Raw genomic sequence first — 7,608 nt, forward strand, 5'->3', positions numbered from 1 at the left:
TAAAGTGCAAGAAAGTAAAAGAGCTGAAACTTAGATTGCAAGAAATATAAATGGCTGAAGCTTAAAATGCAAGAAAACTAAATAACTGAATCTAAATTGCTGAGAAATGTAAATTGCTTGAAGAATAAAAGGGATTTGGGAGATGGGATTTAGAATTTAACAAGAAAATGCAAAACGTAATCATTCAGAGAAGTAGAAGATGAAATGAGTTGCAGAAGATCTAAACAGAAATGGAAAATTGCTTCAAGAAGCAAAACAGAAAGAAAACTTAGCTCAATTATGAAATCTAAAAGAGAAATTGAGGATCAAAGAGAAGCAATGAGATTAGAAAGTAGATCTAGATCTCAATTACCTCCTTGATTCAACAGAAAAGAAATTGCAGAAGAAATGTAAATGAAACAGCAAATGAAGCTCAAATCCAATTCCTCAATTCTCAGAATTATGCAGCAGAAGAGCAAAGATGAATTTCAGATCAAGAATTGAAACAGAATTCTTTCAATCTCAATCCAAAATTTAAAATAGAAAGTAGAGGTTGCAGAAGAAAGTAAAATGAAAACTTGAAATTAAAATCAGATCCAATTCTCAAAACAATTGAGAAGAGAGGTAAAAGGTGATTCTCAAGCTTAGAATCAATAAAGCTCTTCAATCTCAATTCAGGTTCCAAGAACAGAAATTATAGATTGTAGAAGAAAATAAAATGCAGAAAGAAAAACTCATATCTCAATTCCCGAATTTAGAACAATTCAAATCAAAGTGAAAACTAAAATGGAGCTAAAGGTAAAACTAAAAAATGAGCCAAAGATCCTTTACAAATCAAATTAACTCCTATTTATACACTTTCTATTTTTGATTTTTAGAATTTGGAGTGGGCTTTTTAAATTGGTGAAGAAGTGAATCCAAGAGGGCTTTTTAATTGAAAATTGGACCAAGGCCCACCTTCCAGTGGAGCGCTCAGTTAAGTCAAATAACTTAGCGCTCACTTAGCTCCTTGTGCTTCCTTCGAACAAGCCTCGTGCTAAGCTTCATAGCGCTCAGTGAAATGAAGTAACGTAGTGCCCTTCTGCTTGTGTTGGTCTCCCCCTTCGAGCCTTGCTGGCTTCAATTGCTAGCCATTTCTTTAGGCCAAAGTAGCGCTCAGTGAGGTTGAGCAACGTAGCGCTACTTTGCTTCACTTGTGTGCATGGTTCGAACCTTGGCTCATTCGTTGGCGAGTGTTGTGCCTTGCTTTTAATTTGGTGGGAGCCCAAAAACGTTGATTGATTCAACGTAGCGCTCTTGGTTTTGAACGCTGGTGCCTTGTTAAAATGCTTCCTTGTAACGCTCAGTTAGATGAACCAACGTAGCGCCCTTGGCCTTTGCTTGGCCTCTCCATACTAGCGCTCAATTAGAGAGCGCTGCTTCCCTTGCTTTCTTGGTGCCTTATTTGGGTGCTCCGTTGGGTTTTTGAGCGCTGGCCCATGCCCCTTTGGTGAGTGCCACACTTTAATGTCTTGAGTCACGCTTTTCAAAGCGTGACCTAAGGTCCAAAGCGTGCTCTAAGATTCCTTTTTCCTTTTTTCATCATTTCTTCACTTACAAGTAATCAAAACAACCAATCAAAGCATTACTAAATTCACAAGATGTCTAAATCATTCAAAAACCAACTAATTTTCGCTTAAACCTCATGATTTTATGGCAAATAATTGATGGTTGATTGAATTAACATAACTATGCAAATCCACTCCAAATCACTTATTTATAATGCAAGAAAGTGCATAAAACCTAATGAAACAAGTGAAAAATTCTTGAAAAGCTAGCATAAGATGACTTGTCATCACAACACCAAACTTAAATCTTGCTTGTCCCCAAGCAAGCACTAAACATAAGAAGAAATGAAATGAAATAGAGAAGCATGCATATCCTTATTTAGCAGATAATTGAACTTGGTTCATGGGGTTTTATGCAGACAAATGTAGCTCACTTATTCATAGCAATCTGATATGAAATGTCTTTTTGATGGTTTACTAGAGTTGCTGCTATACTGCCTTGCTTTTTGATTGATCCCTTGCTAGCTTTTTCTTTCTTTCTTTTGCTTTAGAAAGCTTATTTATTAATGAAAGCTTGGTGGCAAGTGTTGTGATTTAATGAGAATTGTCGTGTCGGTATAGAATTTCCTCGATTGAATGAATTCTCATTTCAAGTATAGTTCTACACCAACAAACAATCCTCCCAATCAAAAATTTGAGTTGTCACAAATAACAAACCCCAAATAAGAATTAACCGAAGTATTTAGACTCCGGGTCATCTCACAAGGAATTGCAATGAAATGCTCAATTATTGGCTATAGAGGTGGTAAGGGGGTTGGTTTTATATTTTTGCAAGAAAATAAATGGCAAGAAAAGTAAATGAATAATTAACTAATAAAAGAAATGAAAAGTACTCTTGGCTAGACATAGGTAAATTGAGATCACCATCATTGTCTACAAACCATATATTGACAATCATGAGAGGCCAACCTATTAAGTCTACTTCCAAAGCCTTAAGTACGTAATATCTACTCCTAGGCTTGAAGTATGTCAAATATCCTTGATCACATCAACCCATAAGTCCCAACCTACCTACTAATTAGATTAGTAGTGGGTTGGTGTTAATGAGTATCAAATTGATTACCAAGGGTTCTCAAATCACCAATTCAATGAGACCTAATGACTCAAGGTCACTCAATTCCCTTAGCCTAGGCCAAGAGTAAAGAGAACTACTCAAAAACTAGAGGAAACATTTTATCAAACACCTAGAATGCAAGAAAAGTAAACATAATAAAATGCAAGAATTAAAGGAAACCTATAACTATCAATAGCAAGAAATCAATAATAGTAAGCAAGATCAACATAAAAGAACATAGAAACATAAAATTGCATTAAAGAAAATTAAGATCCAACAATTGTTCATAAACATAAAAATGGCAAAATAAAGGAAATGACAAGTAAAACTAGAAGAATAGAGATGTAATAACGGGAAATTAAAAGGAAGAACTAAATCAAAACAAGAATTATAACTTGGATCCAAGAAGAATTAACTAAGACTACCCTAAAATCTAGAGAGAGGAGAGAGCCTCTCTCTCTAGAATTCTAACCCTAAAACATGATGAAAACTAAACTATGACTACTTGGTTCATTCCCCCCTAAATCCTTGGGTTCAATAGCATCAGAAATGAGTTGGGTTGGGCCCAAAGTGCTTCAGAAATCGCTGGGGGCGACTTCACTTTAGTGGGCCACGAACAGCATCGGCGCGCACGCGTATATGGCGCGTGCGCGCCGCTATACGCAAAGCAACATATGGCATATTTTATATTATTTCAAAGCCCCAGATGTTAGCTTTCCAACACAACTGGAACCGTCTCATTTGAACCTATGTATCTCATGTTATGGTCGATTGAGTATGAAGAGGTCAGGCTTGACAGCTTTACGGTTCCTTCATTTCTTCATGAGTTCTCCCACTTTGCATACTTTTCTCCTCACTTCTTCCATCCAATACTTGCCTTATGAACCTGAAATCACTTAACAAAGATATCAATGCATTGAATGGAATTAAAGTGAGTTAAATTTAGCTATTTTAAGGCCTAAAAAGTATGTTTTCACATTTAAGCACAAATCAGGGAAGAATTGCAAAACCATGCTATTTCATTGAATAAATGTGAGAAAATGTGATAAAATCCCCCAAATTAAGCACAAGATAAACCACAAAATTGGGGTTTATCAAATCTCCCCACACTTAAACCAAGAATGTCCTCATGCTAAGAATAAAGAAGGACAAGAAAAAGGGTATGAACATTTATTCAATGCAAAGAAACTATATAAACCTATCTACATGCATGCAACTAAATGCAATATGATTCTACCTACTTGGTCAAAAGTAAATCAATCTCCAAGAACACATGAGCACATGTAGGGCTAAGTAGTATGATGATTCATGAATCCTACCAATTTGAATATCAAAATGAAGTTCAAATAGACTTGCAAGAAGAAAGCTCATGAAAGCCGGGAACAAGGAATTGAGCATCGAACCCTCACCGAAAGTGTATCTGCTCTAGTCGCTCAAGTGTATAGAGTTGATTCACTCAATTCTCTTCTAATCATGCTTTCCATGATTTGTTTTTCATCTAACAATCAACAATTATTCAATGCCTGCATACATTCATCATGAGGACTTGTTCATAGGTTGTAATGGGGCTAGGGTAAAGGTAGGGATGCATATAGTCAAGTGAGCTTGGAATTTGAATCTTTGATTAGCCTAAGCTCTCACCTAACACATATAACAACCTATACAATTCTAATACACAACCTAGCTACCCATGACTCCCACTTTTTCACATACTCATGCATTTTCTTTAGTTCACATTCCATATGCATTGATTTTTATTGAACTTTACTTTGGGGTATTTTTGTCCCCTTTTTATTTCTTTTTCTCTTTTTTCTTTTTCTATATTTTTTTCTTTTATATATATATATATTATATATGTTCTTTTTCTTTTTTTTTTCTTTATCATTTTTTTAAAGTATATACAAACATATCAATGCATATTGTTTTACATATGGTGCATGAATATGTACCTAATTCCCAATATTTTTAACAAAAATAAAATTACACTTTTACCTCAACCAATGTCCTAAGTTTTCCATACCCAAATGATACACACCCTCACTAGCCTAAGCTAATCAAAGATCCAAATTAAGGGATATTTATTATTTTTCACTTAGGGGTAGTGATGTGCTAATATTAAGAACAAAAGGGATTAATTAGGCTCAAAATTGGCTAACAATGGTTGATGAAAGGTAGGCTATTTGGGTAAGTGAGCTATATGAAATGATGGCCTCAATCATATAAATGCATGTATACATGGAATAATGGACATAAAGAATCAAGCAAATCAAAGATTACAATCATAGAGAGAGAATAATACACACAAGAAGATTGTGGCTGCTCATCTTTCTCTTTAAGCTTCTCTAGGTCATTTTTGTTTGCTGTCACCTCTTCCTTGCTGCTGACTTCATCTTTCTCAGCTGGCCTCTTGTAATTCTCCATAGGCTTCTTGTTGATTTCTTTGTCATTCACCAAGGTTCTTCCACTCCTTAATTGGATAGCTTTGCATTCTTCTTTAGGATTCGGAATGGTATCACTTAGGAGTGAGCTTGTTGGTCTTTCAATCACTGCTTGCTTGGATAGCTTCCCAATCTGCCTTTCTAAATTTCTCATTGAAGCTTCATGATTCTTGCTGGTCATCTTCAGATGTTTCATCATCTTTTCCATCAGTATCTACAAGTTGGAGATCCTTTGAGCTTCTTGTGGTATTTGTGGCTGGTTGTGGAATGTTGAGGGTGGATGACAGTTTGTTTTGGTTTGTGGCTGGGTTATTGGGTGGATAATAGCTGAAATTGGGGTAGTTGTTTTGGGGTTTTCTGTATGGATTGTGGTTAGTGTTTTGCTGGTTGTGGTTTGTATTTCTTGAGTTGTTTTGGTTTGAATTTTTCTGCCAAGGCTGCTGGTTTTGATTGTGGTTATCTCCCCATCTTAGGTTTGGGTGGTTTCTCCAAGAGGGGTTGTATGTATCTCCATGGAATTCATTCTGGCTGGATCCTTGTTTGTGCATGTAGTTCACTTGTTCCTGCTGCTGTTCTTCACAATTTTCCTCATTTTGCCCCCACCCAGCTGGTGGTTGGCTTGTGACATTCACTGATGCAACTTGTAAGCTGTCAATCCTCTTAGCCATCTGCTCAAATTGTTGCATGATTTGCTGGTGCATCATGATCAACGGAAACTTGTCTCTCAACAAATTTCCCTTCGGCAAGTATACCGAATTGTCGTCAAGTAAAAACTCACAATAGAGTGAGGTCAAATCCCACAGGGATTGATTGGTCAAGCAACTTTAATTAGAGGAATGTTCTAGTTGAGCTAAGCAGAAATTTAGTTGGGAAATTGCAGAAATTAAATGGCAGGAAAGTAAATAATAGAAAATGGAAATGCTGGAACTAAATGGCAGAATGTAAATTGAAGAAAGTAAATTGTAGAATCTTAAATGGGGAATTGGGGAGATGAGCATAAAAGTAAATGACAGAAGGTAAAGAGAATGGGTAAGATCAGAAATGGGGGATTCATTGGGCTTAGGAGATGTTGCATTCTCCGGATCAAATTCATTTTCATCTCTTCCTCAATCAATGCATTCATTGATCTCCTTGGAAATCTTAAGTGATTGGATCCCAATTCTTTGGCAACCCAATCTCTCTAAGCTTGAACAATTACCAAATTTCTTGATTTAATTGCTCATGGGAAGAGATGAAGTATGGTCACTGATTATACCACATGTATTTCCAAATCAAAGTGTTGGTAGGATTATATGTCACTATATCCATCCAAACCCCAATTCAGTCCAACATGAGAAAGCATTTCTAGCATGATCTCCTCATTCTTCTTCCAAGGTTCCGAGAAGATCCAAGTATGAATAGCCTCTTTTCCAAGACAACTACCCAATTGGATGAAGGTTAAAAGTTTCTAGTAAAATCAAGAGAAAAGAAAGAAGAAGAATAATGAAAACTATTAATGATCCATCAAATTACAACAGAGCTCCCTAACCCAATGAAAAGGGGTTTAGTTGTTCATAGCTCTGGAAATGGAAGATGATAGAGAAGAGTGCATTCTAAAAATTAATCTAGAAATTGTAGAGAAAGTAAAATATACAAGGTGTAGTTCTCAAGTTCTAGATCCCTTTTTAATTCAAAACTATCCCTATATATAATACTCTTCTGATCTTCTAGTTAGCTCTTCCAGTCTTGGATATGGGCCCTTGATCTTTAGTTGAAGCAGTTACAGGCTTTAGTGGGCTCAGCTTTGCTTGCAGAAAGAATGTGAGTTAGGCATGATGGGAAGTTAGTTAGGACGTTAGTGGCGTTAACATTAAGTGTAAACATGGGTTCAAAAGCATTAGTGACGATAACTTTGTCACTAACGTTCCAAACTAGTTGATCCACGTTAACTTCAACGTTAGTGGTACTAACATTACCACTAACGTAGCCTCTTAGCCCTTCGCAAGCGTTATTGACACTTACTTTTACCAATAACATTGCTCCTTGTCCCTCTCTTCCACGTTAATGATCCATGTTAGTGTAACTAACGTGGCCCTTAACGTGGGCATGCCAAGGCTCGAGAGCGTTAGTGACACTTACCTTTGTCACTTATGCTTCAAAATGCCCCTTTCTTCCACGTTAGTGCTTCACGTTAATGGCATTAACGTGACCATTAACGTGGGTGTGCTTGCCATCTCCAACGTTAGTGATAAAGGTTAGTGTCACTAACGTTGGCACATCATCCCTTGCTCCACATTACCCTTCACGTTAGTGGTAACGTAGGCAATCTTGGCCTGATCTAGCGTTAGTGACAAAGGTGAGTGTCACTAACGTTGGCGATCTCTTCTTTCTCCACGTTAGAGTTCACGTTAATTGGGTTAACGTGACTCTTAACGTGGCTATGTGTGGCCTTTTGGAACGTTAGTGGTTTTACCTTTACCACTAACGTTGGAGCTTCTCTTTTCTTCCACGTTAGTTCCCACATTAGTGTAACTAACATGGCAACTAACGT

Source organism: Arachis hypogaea, chromosome 20, assembly GCF_003086295.3.
Source record: "Arachis hypogaea cultivar Tifrunner chromosome 20, arahy.Tifrunner.gnm2.J5K5, whole genome shotgun sequence".
NCBI lineage: Eukaryota > Viridiplantae > Streptophyta > Magnoliopsida > Fabales > Fabaceae > Arachis > Arachis hypogaea.